The sequence below is a fragment of the Protopterus annectens genome, chromosome 14.part0 (genome assembly GCF_019279795.1).
Source record: "Protopterus annectens isolate FY-2018-M chromosome 14.part0, PAN1.0, whole genome shotgun sequence".
In the NCBI taxonomy this organism is placed as follows: Eukaryota; Metazoa; Chordata; order Ceratodontiformes; family Protopteridae; genus Protopterus; species Protopterus annectens.
Window position 1 is genome coordinate 1,091,962,382 of NC_056748.1, and position 21,918 is coordinate 1,091,984,299.

A 21,918-nucleotide genomic window follows, 5' to 3' on the forward strand; every position below is an offset into this window, starting at 1 on the left:
TTCAAGGCGAAGGGAACTTGTGCCTCTGAAAATGTGATTTACTTTGCACACTGTATAGTATACACAATAGTATACAGTACTATATAGTATCCACATGATTCTATATTGGTAAAACTAATAAGAAACTTAAGGATAGAATAAAAAGGACAGTATTGATCAATGGTCTAGCAAAACATATAGAGATGGAGCATTTATTTCAGAGCAGATCACCGCCCAGGTTTGAATAGTAATGTGAGTATTAAACCTGTTTTGAAAGATAGGCATCATAATATTTTAACTATATATGTACTTATTATAAAGTTTTATATGAATGGAATTATTTTTATAATATTTTATATGATGAATATTTTGTTTGAAAAGTATATTTTTGTATGAAAGGGATATGTATTTTAACTGAATGCATGTTTTATATGTGGGCACTTTAAAAAACTTTTATAAACCTTAGAACATGTGATGATTGATGAAATTTGATTGGCTGCCATTAGTTATTTAAAATCTAGAGAGATTATGATTTTCAGATACTGATGAAGAGTTTTACTCGAAAGCTTTGTCATTCATTAAAGACAATTGTGGTGGATTTTCAGCTGTTTTTTGTTTTTTTTACGTTGTTCATTTTGCTTTGGAAGTTCTTTAACTTCAGAATTTGTTTGCGTTTTTTGTATATGGATTTATGACAAATGGTCCAAAATGCACAAACATCAAAACACAAATGAATGATGTCAGTATTTCAAGAAAGAAAAACATTTACCAAAAACTTAAAAATACCAAAAGGCAGAAAGATCACAAAATTAAAACAAATTCCATTTTTGATCTAATAAGAAACCCTTAGTAGTTCATTCAAACCAAATAATTCTGAATAGTGATAGTTTTACAGAAAGGGCTTTTCTAAGGTAAAGCATAGGAGAGTCAGGAGCAGGTCAAGGTCAGTATACAGTAAGATTGGCAGGATCCATATTATTGCTTGCTAAACCTAACAGTAACCCTGTCCCTGCTAATAGCCCCAACCATACCTCTTACCTAAAAAAAAAAACTTTTCATAACAATACCTCTACACAAGACAACTTTGGTGCATGCTACATACAAGCACACATATGCACAAGGCTAACTGTATTCCCTTACCCAGTCTTGTCTCTAAACTTAACACCCAAAACACTCACACAGCACAAAATTGTGACCCTTACCTACCCCTTAATCAAAACTCTAACACAGAAACACTTGCAAAGCATTAAATTGGTCACCTTACTTAGCCCTTAATTTAACCTTAACCACAAAATCTTGAACATGCAATCCTAACCCTTATTTGCATCCCAAAGATTTGTCATTAACAAAAGAAACCATCATGTAGCTGTCACAACATATATTCCTCCATTTTGACAATTCTGACATTCAGAAAATACATCATTTAGTGAAGTGAATGTTCAACAAGTTTTTGAGGTGCAAAAAGCTTCTAACAAACTGACTTACAATGATCTACATAATGAGAAATGAGACCCTTATATCTATCTATCTGTATATATGTATATAGGGTACCTGTCAAATCTTCGAATGCTCAAAATTTCAAACGTTACATGGTCGAGACCAAACGTTCGAAATTTTGAGTGCTTGAATATAGACTTTCAGCAGCACCGCACAGTGCAGATAGGGAGAACTTCCCTTATCTGCACTGAAGTGCAATCTCAGAGTTGGTATATTTAAGTAGGGGGGTGTGGGGGTGGAGCCCCCCATGTTGGGGGTGCAGGGGGACTTGCCCCCCTGCCTACATTGTTAAAGTGTTTTTTTTCTGTGTTTTCTTTTTTTTTTTATGTTCGAACATCCAAATGTCGAACATTTGGTCTTGACCATGTAATGTTCGACATTTTGGATGTTCGAACATTTAACATAGACCCTGTATATATATATATATATATATATATATATATATATATATATATATATATATATATCTATATATATATATATATATATATATATATATATATATATATATATATATATATATATATATATATATGTGTGTATCAATATATATATATATATATATATATATATATATATATATATATATATATATATATATAAGGGTCTCTATCAAAAACCAATTTGCACTTTTTTCATCTGCTTTTACTGTATCTGTGTTTCTTTCTACTTTATTTTGCTTTTGCATCATCTTAAAAGTACTCAATTGTATTTATTACTGCTTGGTGTAGCTATCATTCTAAGCCTTTTGGTTTAATCACTTGGGCTTCAGACCAGTTGTTTTACATTAAGAAGGTTTTTGGTTTGCACTGTTGTGGCAGGACAGGTAGCTTGCATCCTTCTAAGTTGGGAACTGCTGATTGAAGGCTCAGTGTCTGTTATTCTAAAAGTGTATTAGTTCTGGTTTAAGCACTTGGGCTTCATGCCAGTTATTTTACATTAAGAAGGTTTGTGGTCTGCACTCTTATTGGAGGAGAGGCTGGACTCTGCCCTTCTGAGCTGGGAATTTTTGGTTAAAGGCTTATAGTGCCTGCATATTTGAACTGTTTCTTAATGAAATTGGTGCGCCTTGTTTGCTGTAGCATAGACTAGATCCAGGCCTGCTGAATCTAGCTTTGTTTGCATAACTTGAGCACTAATCCAGGCCTTCTTAAAAGTATTCAATTCTATTTATTACTGCTTGTTAGTAACCTGATTAAAGTATAGCTATCATTCTAAGCCTTTTGGTTTAAGCACTTGGGCTTCAGACCAGTTGTTTTACATTAAGAAGGTTTGTGGTCTGCACAGTTGTGGCAGGACAGGTAGCTTACATCCTTCTAAGTTGGGAACTGCTGATTGAATGCTCAGTGTCTGTTATTCTAAAAGTTTATTAGTTTTGGTTTAAGCACTTGGCCTTCAGGCCAGTTATTTTACATTAAGATGGTTCATGGTCTGCACTCTTGTAGGAGGAGAGGCTGGACTCTGCCCTTCTGAGCTGGGAATTTCTGGTTAAAGGCTGATAGTGCCTGCATATTTGAACTGTTTCTTAGTGAAATTGGTGCACCTTGTTTGCTGTAGCATAGACTAGATCCAGGCCTGCTGAATCTAGCTTTGTTTGTATAACTTGAACACTAATCCAGGCCTTCTTTTTTGGAGAAGGTTGCCCTGCACCCCAGTGGCAGAAGTGTGCAATTAGAACTCGTTTGATTGAAGACTACAGGAACAGGGCTCAGTTTTGAGATTTTTTTTACTGGTTAATTGGGTAATTTGTTTAAAAGCCTTTTCTGATTGCTTGTAGTCATCTAAAGCTGTTTTAAGTGTATTTTTTACTGTTTGTAGTCGTTTAAAGCTGTTTTAAGTGTATTGTTTACTGTTTTTGCATTATCTTTTAAAAAAATGTTCTTGTTTTCCACCTTTCTAAGCTAATATAGTCCAGTTTTCAGTCTAGTGCTGAGTTCAGGGCTGTGTTACAATTTTCTGAGTTGCCCATACCTTACTTGGATAGATACTTGGATAGAGGGAGGTTTCTCTGTTCACCTGTGAGAGAGGGAGCTCTAAGCAGCCATCTGTCCCTGGAGGAGTGGTTCCAGCCCAGAAGTTAGTAGTTTATAGGTCATTTTGGGCTAATTTCTATCTCTTTCATTTCCCTGCTGTAAAAAACACATTTGCACGGTTTTGCACATCCGGGCAGCGCTGGTTAGCTAGGGCTAAATTTATCTCTGCTCCACCAAGTCTCCTCTTCAGTTTTTCCCTTGAAAGTAGTCTAACTCTCAACCTAAGCACTTAAAAGCATCCTACAGTCCAGCACTTGCTCAGACCTAATAGCAAGCACTAATATACCCCGACACTTGATTTCCCAGCAGGGCAAGGCTCATTATCCACCCCTCACCAACCAAGTGACTAAGCAGCTCACCCTACTATTCAGGCATGACCAAAGGGCAATTTCAGGTATACTCTCCAGTCCAGCTGGTGAACCTGGGTATCCTGAGGCAATGTTACAACTGCCTCATGTACACAGACAACCTTCTCCTCCTACCACAAAACATTAACATATGTGAGAGATGCAATTATATAGCTAAATTAGAAGCTAAGCTTTCTCCACCCAAGACTGGAATAGGCAGTCACGAGGAGAAGGTTAACACTTGCACCACACCTCCAGCTTCACATAGACATACTAAACCAGCACTGTCAAAAAATGCACATAAATACACTAAATCATACTCAGAGGCTCTAAATAAAAACCTGCAAAATTATCACAGACCTCCAAAGCAGACACCCAAAAAACCTGCACCTCCCGTCACAAACCAGACAACACATAAAACACAAAATCAGTGTGCCGCAAAATCACAGCCCTTAAGGTGAAATAACATACCTAACACACTAATAATAGGTGACTCTATAGTCAGGCACACTGATGTCCCACTCACTAGGCTGGACAAGGAGAAGGTTACTGATAGCTGCCTGTCAAGAGCCAGAATCCGCCACATAACACAAGCACTCAGGTCACTCCAGAACAAGTACAAATATGACTCTGTCATTGTTCATGCTGGTGTGAATGACCTGAGATGTACCTCCCTGGACTACATGAAAAGAGACATGGAAGAGCTCTCTGATCATGTAGCCCAGGCGGGTATGACCCTGACCCTTTGTAGTATCCTGCCCTCACCAAGAATGATACGGCAGTATAAAGAAAAAAATGATCAATTTCAAAAATTGGCTAAGCTTCTGGTGTCATTCAAAGGGGATCCAGTGTCTGTCAGCGTGGCACGACATGCTTGATAAGCCTCGTTGCTTCGCAGGAGACAGCTTGCACCTATCACCCCTAGGCTTTTGAATACTGGCCAAGGCTCTCGCTACCCCATAGTGCCTTTTTTAGGCAAGGCTCACATTTCAAACCCACCTCCATAAACAGCATAAATAAAACAAATGAGGGTTATGCTACTCAATGCCAGGAGTTTAAATCTCAAAATGCATGTGCTTGAAGCACTCTTCAGTATCAAGAACATCAACATCTGTGCAGTAACTGAAACCTGATTCAAGGCTCCACAGAGCACCACAGCACTACCGGGCTACAACTCATACCACACATTTTGGCCACAGAACATGGACCAAAACACAAAAGGAGAGGGTGTATCCATAATCATCAAGGATACCTACACCTCCAGGTTAGTGGCGCAGTATGATACCTCCGAGATCATCCATGTGCAACTAACATCAGGCAAATCTGCATTGCAAATTGTGGCCTGCTACAGCTCACCCTCTATGACCCAGGACCACCACTCCACCTTTCTGAAGACATTGGAAAACATGAAGGTCCTACCGAACACCCTGATATTGGGTGATTCCAATTACCCTACCGTTAACTGGGAAAACTACTCAAGTACAAACTCCCAGGTCCAGCACTTCCTGGAATTTATCAACTCAAATGCCCTGGATCAGCTGGTAAACTCCTCCACCAGAGGTGAAAACATATTGGACCTGGTCATCACCAACATGGATGACAGGAGTTCCACATGGGAGGTCAACCCATCACTGGTTAGATCAGACCATAAACTAATCACTCTGGATGTCCACACCACACCACCACCTCAAACCAAGGAAACCATAGTGAAAACGTTTTCTATAACAAACTTCACCTTACTTAAGACAGAGGTGGTAAGTTTTACAGCTCCCACGCTAAAAGATAACAGTGTCCAAGATGCAGGAACCTTTACAAATGCACTTTATGAGCACCTACAAGGATGCATTGATCGTGCCATCCCTAGCAAAACCAAGACTCACTCCCCTAAGAGAAGGAAACCAGTCTGGTGGACCCCTGCCATAAACAGGCTATACAATAGAAGGAGGAAACTAGTTCAGAAAAAAAGAAAATTCCAAGAAGGAAAGACATCCCTGATCAGTATCAGTAAGAAACTAAGGTTCCTCATAAAATCATCCAAGGCTAACTTTGAAAGAAAAATAGCCAAGTATTCGAAAGATAACCACAAAGCCTTCTTTAGCTATTTCAAGAATCTAAGTGGCAACTCGCAGATATGCTCTGAGCTAGTGCAAAATAGCACAAAGTATATTGACCCCACTGATATTGCCAACATCCTGGCAGATAGATTCAATGCAAACTTCACCCTCCTCTCATCCCCAAAAGGCTCCACAACAATACTGGGAAAAGTGTAGTATCCCAGAAATCACAGGCGCACAGGTGAAAACAGCCCTATCAAAAGCCAAAATCACAGCGTCAATGTGGCCAGATGGTGTCCCAGGCTGCGTCTTGCATGAACTACAGAATGAACTAACCCCCCACCTAAACACACTGTTCAACCTCAGCCTCTCCACAGGCTATGTGCCCATAGAATGGCGCACAGCAATGGTTATTCCGCTCCACAAAGGAGGGGCCACAACTGACCCTGGTAACTATCACCCCATAAGTCTGACTAGCCTGGTCTGCAAGGCTATGAAGTGCATCATCATGGAACTCATTAACAAAGACATTGGGAACCTCCAAACACTTGACCTGACCCAGTTCGGCTTTGTTAAGGGCAGATTATGCCTACTAAACCTGGCTGAATTCTTCGAAGCAGTCACCAAGGCCATAGATGAGGGGAAGGTAGTTCACACAGCCTACCTTGACCTCGCCAAGGCTTTTGACACCATTCCCCACTTGGGAATTATAGAAAAACTCACCAGCCCGAACATAAACCCCTACGTCAGGAGATGGGTTGCCAACTGGCTTACAGACAGAACTCACACTGTAAGAATAGCAGGCTCCAGGTCCGACTCTAAACCAGTCACAAGTGGTGTCCCACAAGGCTCGGTCCTGGGACCCCTACTGTTTGGTGTATACTTCTCAAAAGTACAGGCAAACACAGGAGGACTATGGCTAACCAAGTTTGCCAATGACTGCAAACTGGGAGCCATAATTGACTCTCCGGCTGACAAGGACATTCTCCAAAAGGGCCTTACTGAGATGGACACCTGGTGTTAAAGTCATGGTCTCAAGCTAAATGCCAAAAATGTATAGTCATCCCATTTGGGAAAAACAAAACACCCATGAATTACCACATAGGTGGCAGCCCCCTTAATACAGAAGAGGTAATAAAAGATCTGGGGACCCAGGTAGATAGTAATCTCTCCTTTGACAATCATATTGCCAAAGTAGTTAGGAAATCCTTCTATGTAGCCCATCTAATTACTAAAGGGTTCACATCTAGAAATAAAGAGGTTATAGTGCCCCTCTACTCATCACTCATCAGATCCATCATAGAGTACAATGCCCCATTTGGGATGTACCTCACAAGACATTTCCAACAGATGGAAAGACCACAAAAGTACCTCACCAAGAGGATTACTGACCTCAAACATATGTCCTATGCAGCCCGACTGGAAAAACTCCAGCTGTACTCAGTTGAATATTGCTTACTCAGAGGTGATCTCTGCCTGACTTACAAAGCCATGTCCAACTCAGAATTGATGGACATGCTCCACCTAAAGAAATCAAAGTCACTGTGAGCCACCCGCTCTAGTGAGCTAAACCTTACCACAACAATAAATAGAACATGCTGGAGGGATAGATTCCTGTCACAGAGACTCCCCATACTTTGGAACAAAATTCCTAACTACATTAAGCAGAGCCCCTCACTAACACTCTTCAAAAGAAACCTTGACGAGTGAATGGATAACAGAAAATGCACCCCAGGATCACTTCATTGGCTCTTCTTAACAGAGGCTCAGTTAATTAATCAATGGGGCGGCAAAAGCTGACACACTCTGGCTAGGCTTATAAATGCCCTTGGGCAGATAGCCTAGTACCTACCAATGAACCTATGTGATCACCAAAATTTCAAAACTTCAAAGACCATATGGCCGAACCATATCTCCGAAATTATGAAACTGTGAAACAAAAATAAAACACAACAAAATAAAACAAAACAACTTACCTGTATGCTTTTGCAGGGGGGACAAGCCCCCCTGCACCCTCCATACCCACTGTTGCTTAAATTTTCCAAGTCTGAAATCACTCTACAGTGAGGAAACCAGCAAATCCCAGGTTCCACGCTATAGGGCGATCCCAATACTAAGTGTTCAGAGTTTCAAAACTTCAGATATGGAATCGGCTTTATGCTCTATGGAGTTTTGAAATTTTGGCGATCAGATATGGAACCATATAACACCAAACCTCTGAGCATCAAAGAGCAGAGGATCCAAGTTGTAAAATATCAAACTTAAAAAAAAAATCTAACAAGTGAAAACTTCTTTTTTCATATTTTTGCAGGAGGGGAGCAAGCCCCCTGCACCCCCCCACACCCCCTGCTACTTAAATATATCAACTCTGAGATTGCACTACAGTGAAGAGAATGGTAAACTTCCCATTCTGCACCGTACAGCGATCTCCATTCACAAGGTTCGATATTTCACAACTTTGATCATCTGGTCTTCACAGATCAGAGGTTCAATGTTTTGAAATTTTGATCCACTGAAGTGGACATAAAAAGTGTACACACCCCTATTAAAATGCCAGGTTTTTGTGATATAAAAAAATGAGACCACAATAAATCATTTCAAAACTTTCCCCCCTTTAATGTGATCTATAACCTATACAATTCAATTGATAAACAAATCTGTTAGGGGGAAAAATATAAAAAATAAAAAACGTACAATAAGCTGACTGCATAAGTGTGCACACCCTTAAACTAATACTTTGTTGAAGCACCTTTTGATTTAATTACAGCATTCAGTCTTCTTGGGTACACACCTGCCATCAATTAAAGAGACTCTGATTAGCCCTAAATAAAGTTCAGCTGTCCTAGTAGGATTTTCCTGACATTTACTCAGTTGCCTGCTACAGCAAAATCCATGGATTGCAGAGATCTTACAAAGCATCAAAGGGATCTTATTGTTGAAAGGTATCAGTCAGGAGAAGGGTAAAAAAAAAATTTCCGCAGCATTGGATATACCATAGAACACAGTGAAGACAGTCATCAAAAAGTGGAGAAAATATGGGACAACAGTGACATTGCAAAAACTGGACGTCCCTCCAATACTGATGAAAAGACAAGACGAAAACTGGTCAGGGAGGGTGCCAAGAGGCCTACAGCAACACTGAAGGAGCTTCAGGAATTTCTGGCAATTACTGGTTGTGTACTACATGTGACAACAATCTCCTGTATTCTCCATATGTCTGGACTGTGGGGTAGGGTTGCAAGACAGAAGCCTTTTCTTACACAGAAAAACATCCAGGCCCAGATAACATTTGCAAAACAATAAATCAAGTCTCCCAAAAGCATGTGGGAGAATGTGTTATGGTCTGGTGAGACCAAGGTTAAACTTCTTGGCCACAATTCTAAAAAGTATGTTTGGCGCAAAAACACTTTGCATCACCAAAAGAACATCATCCCCACCGTGAAGCATGGTCGTGGCAGTATCATGCTTTGGGGTTGCTTTTCTTTAGCTGGAACTGGAGCTTTAGTCAAGGTGGAGGGAATTATGAACAGTTCCAAATACCAGTCACTTTTGGCCCAAAACCTTCAAGCGTCTGCTAGAAAGATGAAGATGAAGAGGAATTTCACCTTTCACCCCGAGAATGATCCCAAGTATACATCCAAATCAACAAAAGAATGGCTTCACCAGAAGAAAATTAAAGTTTTGGATTGGCCCAGCCAGAGCCGAGAGCTAAATCCAATAGAAAATCTGTGGGGTGACCTGAGGAGGGCTGTGCACAAGAGATGCTCTCACAGTCTGACAGATTTGGAGCACTTTTGCAAGGAACAGTGGGAAAATATTGCCAAGTCAAGATGTGCCATGTTGATAGACCCCTACCCAAGAAGACTGAATGTTGTAATTAAATCAAAAGGTGCTTCAACAAAGTATTAGTTTAAGGGTGTGCACACTTATGCAGCCAGCTTATAGTACATTTTCTTTTATATTTTTCCCCTAACAGATTTGTTTGTTGTACAATTGAATTGTACAGATTTTAGGTCACATTAAAGGTGAGAAAAGTTTTGAAATGATTTATTGTCATCTCATTTTTTTTATATCACAAAAACCTGGCATTTTAACAGGGCTGTGTACACTTTACATATATATATATATATATATATATATATATATATATATATATATGGGTCTACTTTGTATAACCGAACTTCCGATTCACCGACACACAATTTACCGACCCCAAACAACTGAAAACACACAACACCGACAAACACCAACAACTCAAAAAACCGAACACCATTACACCGACACAAAAAACGTAAACTACACATTGCACACAATAACATATCCACTAACCTTAACCTAAACCCTAACCCTAATGTCCGACACTACAAGACACTTAACCAACCCGCACCTAACCTAACTCACTTAACCCACCCTAAACCTCAACACCGTCACTATCGCACACTTACCCAACCGCACCTAACCCTAACTCACTTAACCCACCCTAAACCTCAACACCGTCACTATCGCACACTTCCCCACCTGCACCCTAACCCTAACTCACTTAACCCACCCTAAAACATTAAGCCCGTCACTATCGCACACTCACTCCACCCTCATACTAACCCTAACAAACTCAACCCTTCCCTACACTACACTACATCACTATCACACACTTACCTTACCGGAACCCTAAGTCCGACACTACCGCACACTCACCTTTCCCACACCCTAACCTAAAATCCCTCACTATCGTACACTTACCTGTCCGCTCCCCAATCCTAAATCCGTCACTATCGCACACTTACCGGATCGCGCTCACATGTTGCCGTTGTCGGTCTTTCAGCTGTCGGAATATCACCTTTTCGATCATCTACCTGTTCGGTCGTTCTGTCTCGATCTTCTGGGTGTCGGTGAAGTGGCGGTTCGGTTATTCGAAGTAGACCCATATATATATATATATATATATATATATATATATATATATAGAGAGAGAGAGAGAGAGAGATTTTACATATATATATATATATATATATATATATATATATATATATATATGTGTGTGTGTGTGTGTGTGTGTGTGTATACCTATATATATATATATATATATATATATATATATATATATATATATATATAGATATAGATAGATAGATATAGATATATATGGATATTGATAGATAGATAGATAGCTAGATAGATACAGATACATAGATACAGATAACGTTTGTGTGTGTGCATATGGGTTCATAGATTAGTACTAGGCAAACTGCCCTTGTAGGCCACTTTAAACTTAGCCAGTTAGCCAGTATATATAGTTGTCTTACATTTCATTGACTGTTTTTGTTTTATCTGTGAGTGCTAGGTGTGGTGCTTTATGTTGAATGTACAGGTAGCTGAACATTTAAAATATTCCTTCAATACAGGTGAGTAAGATTTGGAGGGGGTGAATGTTTATACATGTATTTGAGACTTAGGGTTGGGGATTGTTGAGGGGATAGGTGTATGTTTGGTAGTGTGCATGTTATAGGGCTAAGGTCAGTGTAGGTAAGGAGATAGATGTATTGTTGTTAGTGTGTCTTTGTGTGTCCAAGTGTGTCTTGTGTAGTGGCAGTGTTACGGGAAGGTTTTAATAGCATTAAGTTGTAGGGTTCGGTTTGGGGGAAGATGCAGCCTTAGAGTTAGGGTGAGCACCCATTGCTAAGGTGGTGCAGGGAGGTAAGCACTGAAATTAACAATAATATGAAGCTAGGTCTTGGTTTTATCATCCAAAAGTGTGCCATGTTTAACTGATGCTGTTATATTAATAAAAAAGGCACTATTAAAATATTTAATGTGATGCAGTCATATATGAGGCATGGGCCATACCAACTGTGGATCAAAGGGGGATGCTGTATACTTCCTGTTGTCCCCCATGTAAAGGATATTATGTGGGTGAAATGGAAGGGAGCCTTTGGGCTAAGATTTACAAGCACATGTATAACACTAAAAAGGTACATCCAAAAAGTGCTTTGACTAAAAAATGCCTTAACAAAATTTGGAGAAATTGGATGAAAGCTATAAAATAAGAGCAGCGTATAGAGAGTTTGTGTAGCAACTGAGGCTGAATTCCACAAAGCCACCAAGTCTGCATGAAACGTTTAATATTAATTTTGTGCTGAAAATTAGAAGTGCTAAATTACAATTGGTTAATATTAATTGATTTGGTTGTGTTCCCTTTTTATGCTTTCATTTTTATTTATTTATTCTAAATTTGGATCATATGGCACAAGTCTTTGGTGGATCATGTGACTATGGATTATTTTTTATGCAGGTGGCTGTTTTTTGTATTTCTTCCGAGGAGTCTTACTAACTGGTTGGGCAGAAGTATTAGAATACATGGTAGTTTGGTTATGCACTCATTTTCCTGTGTGAGTCTTTGCCTTATTTGGTTACAATCCACAAGTGTACCTGCCATATAATAACATGAAAAGCCTGAATCCCTTGAGGTTTTTAGCACTTCTGTAATGACATACAGATAGTACAGTATCAAGTGGTCCCAGATGCTTTCCCATTAATAACATACAGATAGTACAGTATCAAGTGGTCCCAGATGTTTTCCCATTAATGGCATACAGATAGTACAGTATCAAGTGGTCCCAGATGTTTTCCCATTAATAACATACAGATAGTACAGTATCAAGTGGTCCCAGATGTTTTCCCATTAATGACATACAGGTAGTACAGTATCAAGTGGTCCCAGATATTTTCCCATTAATGACATACAGGTAGTACATTATCAAGTGGTCCCAGATGTTTTCCCATTAATGACATACAGATACTACAGTATCAAGTGGTCCCAGATGTTTTCCCATTAATGACATACAGGTAGTACATTATCAGGTGGTCCCAGATGGTTTCCCATTAATGACATACAGAGAGTACAGTATCAAGTGGTCCCAGATGTTTCCCCATTAATGACATACAGGTAGTACAGTATCAAGTGGTCCCAGATGTTTTCCCATTAATGACATACAGGTAGTACATTATCAAGTGGTCCCAGATGTTTTCCCATTAATGACATACAGAGAGTACAGTATCAAGTGCTCCCAGATGTTTCCCCAATTTTCTCATTCATTTTCACTGAGAATTCTGTCTTTGCACAATCGGCTGGGGTCATTACTTTCGACCCAGATACTACTGAAGGGCTGCAATAAACGCCAACTCTCAACATTTTCAGAGAATGTTGTCTTTGTACAATAGCCTTAGCCTCAGGTCACTATACCCAACCCAGATACTGCAGAAGCTCTTCCCAAGGCCAACTCCAGCCATTTTCACTGAGAATTTTGATTTTGTACAATGTTTGCAAATTTAACTTGAAGATCCTTCCTGTGTAATACCTTCATCTAGTCAAATATGTAACTGCTTGTGATGGAAATTCATATGAAACACCTCCCTCCCTTGACAATGTTGTCCTTGCACTCTAAGGGGCAATTACAGTGTTGGACACTGTCCTTTCTGTTGACCAATAGATGACATTGTATATACCAGTTACTTAGTCTTCATGAAAGAAAACCTGTTCTACTTGGTACCACTCTACTAATTTGTTTGTACTGGTTATAAACTGATTACTGTCCGTTATACTTTGACCTTCCATTTAATCTTTTAGCACCATTCCCAACTACCTTTTTCCCTCCCATACTGCTTTGCACTATATTCATTCATAGCCACATCCCCACCTAACAGCACCTATCTAGTCTACATTGTATATTCAACTTTTCCCCAAATTAACCCTCACTTCTTCCTATTTTACCTACATTTTCAGTCTCTAACCTTTTAAGACCTCCTATTCCTTACATTCCAGATAGGATACTCAGACAGCCTAACTCTCATAGAAAATGTTTCTTTTCTAGCTACCCTCAATCAGCTTTCAGACTCCCACTACCACTAAATGTCCTTCTACCCTGCAACTTCCTTTTCCTCCTTGATCCCTACTTCCCTAGTCCCTGACAACTGTAACATATGGGTCCCTTTATTTAATCATGCTACTCCTTAGCTTATCCTCTGTTCTTCTTTTACTGGGCCATCATGCATCCTACCATGACTCTATAATAGCTCTGAAATGATCTCCCACTCTGTCCCAACCACCTATTCTCACTTCCTCTCTGCACTTTCCACACATCGCACCAAACCTTTTTAATAATTCCCCTCATCATTGCTGCAAATACAGTTTAACTCCATTTCAACTCAAACCAAAATAAAATTTGGTGGAAAAATACTCTGCAAGAAACAAGTATTACTAAAATCCTTGCAGAAGGAAACTTTCACCCTAATACTGGCACCCCCTCTCACAATGAACATCAAGACAATTTTCTTTTACACACTACTATAACCCTATAATGGTCAACTCCCAACCACAGTAATCTAACTTTTGTTGCCATATTTTTAGAACTATAAGAAATAAAATTACTGAACTACATGCCTGGATTACCAAACATAAACTGTAACTGAAACATGGGTTCAACCCAGTATAAACAATTCTGAAATTGCACCTCACAGCTATAATATCATCCATAATGACCGTGTAAACAGGAAAGGTGGTGGTATTGCTTTATTTCCCAACAACTACTAAATTTCATCTTACAGTAAACCAGTACCAGAATTCAATTCAGCAGAGCTTCTTATTACTTTCCTGACTTTAAACAGTTACAAATATGTACAAATAAGTATAAACTAGAATATATCCTACACTGGATATCCATAACAATTACACAGGAAGTAATACTACTAGGTGATATGAATGTCAAATGGTTGGACATAAACTGTAATTCTCCTTCATCTAGTGTGAACTTTTTTGATTTCACACAACTAACAGCCCCGCACATTATAGCAAGATATCAAATTCCCTATTAGACTGGATCCTAGTATCAGACCCTAGCAAATACAACACATTGGTACAGTGTCAGACTCTCTCAGTTATCTCCCAATCTGTACAACCAGACATCTCACACATCCACTTAAACAGCATGTTTATAAAACAACACGTAATCTTTTCAAACTTAATCCAAAAATGTTCATTAATAACTTATCATCTATTAACTGGAACCTCCTAAAAATCCACCCTTTAGACGATGATGCAATAAATGAATTCAGTAAACTTTCCTGATTATCCCAAATAGCCTTGCACTTCCTAGAAGGAATAGAATGAAAACAAATAATGCAATTTGGTTATCAAAAGAGAGTAGAATGCTAATGCAGGAAACCGAAAAAGTACGGAAAGAATGATGATAATGCAGGAAACCGAAAAAGTACAGAAAGAATGATGATAATGCAGGAAACCGAAAAAGTATGGAAAGAATGATGATAATGCAGGAAACCGAAAAAGTACTGAAAGAATGATGATAATGCAGGAAACCGAAAAAGTATGGAAAGAATGATGTTAATGCAGGAAACCGAAAAAGTACGGAAAGAATGATAATAATGCAGGAAACCGAAAAAGTGTGGAAAGAATGATGATAATGCAGGAAACCGAAAAAGTACAGAAAGAATGATGATAATGCAGGAAACCGAAAAAGTATGGAAAGAATGATGATAATGCAGGAAACCGAAAAAGTACAGAAAGATAATGCAGGAAACCAAAATAGTACGGAAAGAATGATGATAATGCAGGAAACCGAAAAAGTACAGAAAGAATGATGATAATGCAAGAAACCGAAAAAGTACGGAAAGAATGATGATAATGCAGGAAACCGAAAAAGTACGGAAAGAATGATGATAATGCAGGAAACCGAAAAAGTATGGAAAGAATGATGATAATGCTGGAAACCAAAAAAGTACGGAAGGAATGATGATAATGCAGGAAACCGAAAAAGTACGGAAAGAATGATGATAATGCAGGAAACCGAAAAAGTATGGAAAGAATGATGATAATACAGGAAACCAAAAAAGTATGGAAAGAATGATGATAATGCAGGAAACCAAAAAAGTATGGAAAGAATGATGATAATGCAGGAAACCGAAAAAGTATGGAAAGAATGGTGATAATGCAGGAAACCGAAAAAGTACAGAAAGAATGATGATAATGCAGGAAACCGAAAAAGTATGGAAAGAATGATGATAATGCAGGAAAACGAAAAAGTACAGAAAGATAATGCAGGAAACCAAAATAGTACGGAAAGAATGATGATAATGCAGGAAACCGAAAAAGTACAGAAAGAATGATGATAATGCAAGAAACCGAAAAAGTACGGAAAGAATGATGATAATGCAGGAAATCGAAAAAGTACGGAAAGAATGATGATAATGCAGGAAACCGAAAAAGTACGGAAAGAATGATGATAATGCAGGAAACCGAAAAAGTATGGAAAGAATGATGATAATGCTGGAAACCAAAAAAGTACGGAAGGAATGATGATAATGCAGGAAACCGAAAAAGTACGGAAAGAATGATGATAATGCAGGAAACCGAAAAAGTATGGAAAGAATGATGATAATACAGGAAACCAAAAAAGTATGGAAAGAATGATGATAATGCAGGAAACCAAAAAAGTATGGAAAGAATGATGATAATGCAGGAAATAGAAAAAGTATGGAAAGAATGATGATAATGCAGGAAACCGAAAAAGTATGGAAAGAATGGTGATAATGCAGGAAACCGAAAAAGTACGGAAAGAATGATGATAATGCAGGAAACCGAAAAAGTATGGAAAGAATGATGATAATGCGGGAAATAGAAAAAGTACGGAAAGAATGATGATAATGCAGGAAATAGAAAAAAGTATGGAAAGAATGACGATAATGCAGGAATCCGAAAAAGTACGGAAAGAATGATGATAATGCAGGAAACCGAAAAAGTACGGAAAGAATGATGATAATGCAGGAAACCGAAAAAGTATGGAAAGAATGATGATAATGCAGGAAACCGAAAAAGTACGGAAAGAATGATGATAATGCAGGAAACCAAAAAAGTATGGAAAGAATGATGATAATACAGGAAATAGAAAACGTACGGAAAGAATGGCACAAATGTAAAACACCAATATCTTGAAAACATCGGTATGCTTTGAATTCATACTAAAAAGCAAATTAATAAAGACAAAAAAATATACTATTATAACTTTCAGAATAATACTAAACACAACCACAAAAAAGTCTCGATGGCCATTAAAGAAATCTTGTATCCCAACCATAACTTAAACCCTAACCTCTCTCCCAATAACTCATTTCTTGAAACCACAATACAATTCAACTCTTTTTTTACAGATAGTATAGCATCTCTAACCAAGGATTCCCCAATATCTAATCCTAACCCTGCCCAGCAGCTGCTTATCACCACATCCATTTTCACCCTCAAACCTGTGCCCACATCGGTTCATAGGTTCATAGGTGTGTACTAGACAAATGTCCCTGGAGCCTTTACAAGCCTAGCCCATAGGATTACCCTGGCATCGTGCCACCCGACCTTAGTTCCCAATTTTCTATTTCCCATCCACCCATCAAGATTTCTCTTTAAGAGGGCCAGTGAGATGCTCTGTTTGACATGTATGGGAAGTCTATTACATAGCATGGGCAGTCTCTGGGTTATGAACCTGTACCTCCAGCACGTTCTGTTGAATTTGGTAATGAAGTTGAGGTCTCTGGAGTGTGTGTGGTACACAGGGATTGGGATTTCTTTAGATGTAGCATTTCTAACAGAGCTGGGTCAGATATGGTTTTGTAAGTCAAGCAGAAATCGTCTCTATGTAGTTGATATGAGACAGAGAATAGTTGGAGTTTTTTGAGTCTGCCCATATAGGACAAGTGTTTAAGGCCTAGGATCCTCTTTGTGAGGTACTTTTGTGGCCTCTCCAGTTGTTACAGGTGTCTAGTGAGGTACATGCCAAATAGGGCATTGTACTCGATGATTGGCCTAATGAGGGAAGTGTAGAAGGAAGCAATGATCTCTTTCTTCCTGGATGTAAAACCCTTAGTAATGAGATGTGCCACACAGAAGGACTTTCTGACCACAATTCCAATGTGGTGGTCAAAAGAGAGGTTGCTGTCAACTTGTATTCTCAGATCTCTTATAACACCTTCTGTGTTTGGTGGACTACCATCGATGTGGTAATTCATGGGAACCAGGCTTTTCCCAAAGGGGATGATGACACATTTTTTGGCATTGAGCTTAAGGCAATGGTTCTGACACCAGTCATTGGTCTCAGCGAGGCCTTTCTGTAGGATATCAACATCACTTGGGGAGTTAATAATAGCTCCCAACTTGCAATTGTCTGTGAACTTTGTCAGCCAGAGTTTCTTTGTGTTGGCCTGGACATCAGAGAAGTAGATACCAAACAACAGAGAATCCAGGACCGAACCCTGTCGGACTCCACTCATGACTGGTTGGTAGTCTGACTTGGAGTCAGCTACTTCCACACTGTAGGTTATATCTGTGAGCCAGTTTGCGACCCACCTAGTGATATAGGGGTTGATGCCTAGTTTAGTGTGTTTTTCGATGTTTCCTGAGTGGGGAATGGTATCAAAGGCCTTGGCCAGATCAAGGTAGTCTGTATGAACCACCTTGCCTTCATCCACAGCTCTGGTGACTGACTCAAAGAAGTCGGCCAAGTTGAACAGGCATGAGCTACCCTTCACAAAACCAGAGATGGCATTCAGAGTTTGGAGATTCCATATATCCTTGTTTATTAGGTCCATGATGATGTGTTCCATAGCTTTGCATATCAGACTCATCAGGCTAATGGGGTGATAGTTCTCAGGGTCTATAGTCACTCTTCCTTTGTGAAAAGGTATGACTGTAGTAGTGCACCATTCGGTAGGGACAAAGCCTGAGATAAGGCTGTGATTGAACAGGGCACACAGGTGAGGTGCCAGTTCACTCTGTAGTTCATGTAGAACACAGCCAGGGATATTGTCAGGTCTCATAGAAGCTGTATTCATGGCCTTGGACAATGTTGTTTTAACCTGTGCAGCAGTAGTACCGAGTGCCTGGCAATCTACTGGTATTGTGATTGGTCCTTTGGAGGGGGAAAGAGGGGTAAAGTTGGCACTGAATCTGTCGGTCAGTATATTGGCAAGATCTGTTGGTTCAGTATAGGAGATACCATTGTGCAGTAGCTCAGAAAAAATCTGGGTATTGCTGTGGAGATTCTTTGCATAACTATAGAAGGCCTTGTGGTTGTCTATACTATCTGCTGCAATTCTGTTTTCATAGCTAGCTTTAGAGGATTTGATGAGGGATCTAAACTTTTTGTTGAGGCTGATAAGGGAGTTTTGGGACTTCACCTTATTCCACATCAGTTTCCTCTTTCTGTTGTAGCATTTGTTTATAGCAGGGGACCTCCAGATTGGCTTCCTTTTTTTGGAAGAGAGCATCTTGGTTCTATTGTGTACGGCGGGATCCATGCATTTGTCTACGTGTTCTTACAGTGCATTGGTGTATGATTCGGCAGTCATGCAACTATTCTCCATCATATATAAATCTACTCTTAAAAAACTCAAAACATGTTCTACATCAGCTGATCGCATTGCCTATCCTGTCTCAATCCTTATCAATAAGTCAATCCAGGAATGCTACGCATTATCCCTCTGCACAAAGGAGGAAATTCAACAGGCATTACTAACTTTAGATCTATTACAATCTTAGCTCCCTCTCCAAAATACTTGAAAAATGTACTCAAAAACAATTGCTAGACTATCTACTACAGGAAGAATTCTTATCCTCCACACAACATGGCTTCTGTCCTTCCCATAGTTCATAACACTTCACTTCTAACCTGTATAGATACTGTCAATAAAGCTAGGGATAACAGCATACTAGTCTCCTCCTTATTTCTAGACTTGCCTAACACCTTTGACATAGTTTATCACATCAAACATCTACTACAAATGTCCTCACTGTGGTTCAAAAGCTACCTGTCCAATAGGTATCAATGAGAAGAATGGCATGACACCCTCTCGCCATATCTCACAGTCACCACTAGTGTACCACAGTAATCTATCCTTGGTCCCCTCCTCTTTATCATACTCGCCAACACCTTCCACACAACAGGCATCCCCAATACAGTACACAGATGACCACACACTCATTTGCACATCTGACAATATGGCACACCTCCAAAAAAAAATGTCAGGAAGCTTTATCAGCAACTGAAACCTGGCTTTGTAACTCACAACTCATGCTCAAACCCCCTCCCCCCAAAAAACTACTACTTATTTCCCCAAATCCCTGTTCCATGAACAAACAAAATTTAAAGTCCTCTCTATCCTGATAATGCAGCCAATGAGATCACTTCTCATACCAAATTTATTAGGGGTGATTTGACCTGCATATACAAAATTGCATAAGACAAACTCATTAAAAACTAGGGATGCTTTATAGAACCAAAAACTTTCTCACTGACACAACTAAAGGAATGGTTGACACTACTTTTCTCCTTCCACACTTCTTAATTGCTCACCCATCCAGAATCAAAATTTGAACAATGCTATAACAAAGTTGTTAAGTTTGCAGTAAATAGCCCTTTCAGAACCCACCACTATATAGCACTAAAAAGCCTAAACTGCTTAGAACTGCTTTATCAACTAACATATATAGTTTCTTATCACCTATACAATTATCTAGAATCCATCTGTTTATCCAGCACTAAATAACATTCCACACAACTGTGCTCCTAGTTGTTTATTATGATCCAATGACTGAAAACTCCTGTCTGTTCTCAAACCTTTCAAATTTGCTGGGCATTGTCTGTACTCGTACCAGGTTGCTAAGGTCTGGAATTCCTTATCACTATCCATCAGCTCAATACCCTCCTTCCCATCTTTTAAAACAATTTGGAAAGACTTCCTAGCCAAAAACTGACTCTGCTCTTGCTCAACACCAGGATAAACTATATCCCTAATGTGGACAAATACCTATTCATACCTCACATCTCCATACTCTCCCTTCTTCACTCACTTCCTTACTTCTATCAATTTGGCTAAAATTTCTCTAACGATTAAGTAATTGTTATATAACAAATATCTATTCTTAACCAATGTTTTCATATTATTTGGTATAATTATTGAAACTATATTCGTTTTTTGTATTATTTTTAAAGACTGTAAAATTATTATTCTTAAAATGTTTTGTATTACTCTGGAGCTTTTCTCCCCGGACTCCACTGAAAATTGGCTCATACGCAGCTGGATTTTCCCGCTAATCAAATGTCAATAAATAAGTATATATCTAAAAAAAGAGAGAGAGAGAGTTCATTCACTCTGTTCAATGCTCATTTCATTGACAGAATTAATGCTTGGAAATGTCAATCATCAGAAATGTTAGCTATTGCAAGACAGACAATCTAGTGCATGTGGTTAAGGTAATTGTGGGTTTTGGTTGCTAATGTTAAAACTCTCAAATATACTGAAAGCTATATCATTGGGTTGGGAGTGTTTGCAGGTTAGAGTAAGTGTGTATGTATATATATATATTTAGTTATGTGAGAATATTCTGCTTAGTGTGGTATATGTCTAAGACTGTTTTGTGTAGTCATAGTATTACAGAAAGGATTTTTCTAAGGTAGGGTGCAGGGTTAAGGCTAGAAGGCAGGAATAGGGTGGTGTGGGTGAGGAGGGGCTTCACCCCCCACCTACGTTACTAAAGCCTGCTAACCCTAATCCAGCCTCTGTCCCAACACTAGTCTTGCACCTTACCTTAGTGAAAAACATTTTTCATAGCACTACGACTATTCAGAGAAATTGTGTGTTCATGTGTGGTGGGGTTTTGTAGACTGGATGATGAAAACAAACTGCCTGCTTTCATTTGAAACTTTTTTTAAATTTTTGCTTTTTTATGCTTATTTTCAAAATGCTGGCATTGATCAGCATACACGTGTGTGTGTGTGCGTGTGTGCGTGTGTGCGTGTGTGTGTGTGTGTGTGTGTGTGTGTGTGTGTGTGTGTGTGTGTGTGTGTGTGTGTGAATGCTTGCAAGTTAGGGTTAGAGTATGGGCTAGGTAGGTGTATAAATGTAATGTTGTACATGTATGTTTATAACCCAGCCACTGGGGAAAAGTTGAAC